Here is a 2,500-nt window from a genome sequence, read left to right on the forward strand (position 1 = left end):
TATATATAGATATATATATAGATAGATAGATAGATAGATAGATAGATAGATAGATAGATAGAGATATAGGTATGTATATATATATATATATATATATATACACATACACACAAACACATATACATATGTGAGTATACATACACACACACACACATACGCGCTAAACTCCCACCACCACCACCACCACCACTACCATCGCCTTGTCATCATTGTCATCAGTGTCAACAGTCTTTTTCTCATTTTCCTCTTCTTTTTCTTCTTGTTCTTCCTCTCCTCCTCCACCTCTTCCTCCTTTTCCTCCTCCTCCTCCTCCTCCGCCTCCTCGTCATCATCATCATTATCATCATCAATCTTGCTTTCAACGTTGCCATTATTTCAAAGCAAATATTTTTTTCCGTTTAATTAACAATTACCTGATCTCATTAGCACAAATTCCCGCCCCAGCCACCACCCCACGTCGTCAAAAGAAAATGAAAATTAAGAATAGAAACAAAAAAAGAACATGCAGCCAAAGTAATTGTTACCGTTTACATTCCGTCTCTCTTCAACAAAAACTAATAGCGTCCCAGTTATGACCATCCCATTTATTTTCAAAACCTAGAATTATATATCATCAATAAATATCAATAATGTAGCGTTGCTGTTACTCTTGTTATTTTGTCCATTATTTGATCCAAAAAATGTTCCAATCATGGCCATCCCATCTATTTTCTAAACCTGGAATTACTTGACAGCAACTAATGTCGATAATGCTGTGCTTTCTCATGTTATTGTTGCTGTTGTTGTTTAACCTGAATGAAAGCAGAAGTGATATATAATCAAAAGCGTTCCAGATATGACCATCTTATATGTTTTCCAATATCATCAATATTGTTGTTGTTGCTGCTGTTCTACCCATCTAGTCCACATCATTTTCCAAATGATCTATGATCAAAAGCCTCCAGTTCTGACCATGCCATTTATTTCTCATTAGATTGCTCATTCACTATGTCCTACATTTTAAGATATTCAAGCAAGAATTGCAGGGTATTAAACTGCTATTTCTAGGACGACGAGCGACCAATTAGAGGTTTTATTGTTCTCGTTGTTGATCTTCCAGACGTTGTTTAGCCCCCGGTCAGTCTCAATCAACGAAATTCCAACTGCCACATACCCGTCTATTTTCCGGGCAGAGCCTGTCTAGAATTCTATTATCTAAATAACTTTTACGTTTTTCAAGATGACAGTCTGCTATTCCTAAAAGATTTAGCTGTTATTTATAGTTTGTGTAGAAGCGTACACGTTGGTTCGTAGGGACGCCTCTGTTAGTTGTGTTCATCAACCCTGAAACTGTTCTGGCCGAAAATACCTGTCATTAAAAACGTAGTTATCCAAATTAACTTTCTCACTGTAAATTAAGGGCTACTTTATGCAATATATCCTTCAATTAAATAATTATAGACGAAGAGAATTTAGCAAGTGTTCCTAGCAAACATTTGATCATGCCTTAAAGGGAATCTAATCCAAATACGGGGTTTCAATTATGTACTTGGTTCGCAACATTCTGGTCGTGAAATTGTGTGTTAAAACATATTTTGTTGCATCTTGGGAGGGTTGTTATGCCAATAATAAACACACACACACTGGTTCTGTTTCACTTCTTTATATTTATCTGTCAATCGCTTCAATAAGAAAATAAAGTACAGTGTGCGGGTACGATTCTTATTGGCATAATGACCCACCCAAGATACAACAACTTTTATTGTGTGTTCGACTTGTAATTTTGATTTTACTCGCCTCTTTGTCCACAAGAACACTGACCAATGTCTCTTTTTAAAGCTGAAAATAGTGATTTGTAAGGAAGTAGCAGCTGCTACCTTTAGCAGGTCAAAAGAATCGCCTAAAGGCTATGTCGTCAGTTAGCAGTGTTCTTTCTCTCGTAAGATATAATTTGAGGAAGACTGTAATGGTTATTTCTAGCAGGTTGAGTTTCCACATAGAGGCTCTCTCCACTTGGTTCGTGTTGTTGTTGTAGCTGATGGTTTATTGTTGTATATTCAGAGATCACTTTGATCGATCATACTTGTAATAAATGATCAACAGCCTTCCATACGTGACAACCCATTCTTCTACATGTCCTACTTTTTTATAACATGATAAGATGTGCTTGGAGGAAAATCTTATTGATATTTGCAGCAGATGGAGAGTCTACGCATACAAACTCCTTTCAACTCATTCTTGTCACGTTTCCCCTCAGGCATCAATCAGCAAAAATTCAAATCAATATCGATGACATCGTTTTTCAGGATGGAAGTGCTTACAGGGCCTTTCTTATCTGACACATTTCTTTGAAATAATGATTTAAACCCGTTGAACTTGTAAGAACGCTTTAGCGAGGGGCTACATGGTTTTGTATTTACGGTTGAAAATAACTATGGTGATGATGATGACGACAATGACGACGATGATAATGGCGATATGTGTGCGTGTTGGTGTGTGTGTCTTTGGCCAACGTCTAAAC

This window comes from Octopus bimaculoides, chromosome 10, assembly GCF_001194135.2.
Source record: "Octopus bimaculoides isolate UCB-OBI-ISO-001 chromosome 10, ASM119413v2, whole genome shotgun sequence".
NCBI classification, from domain to species: domain Eukaryota; kingdom Metazoa; phylum Mollusca; class Cephalopoda; order Octopoda; family Octopodidae; genus Octopus; species Octopus bimaculoides.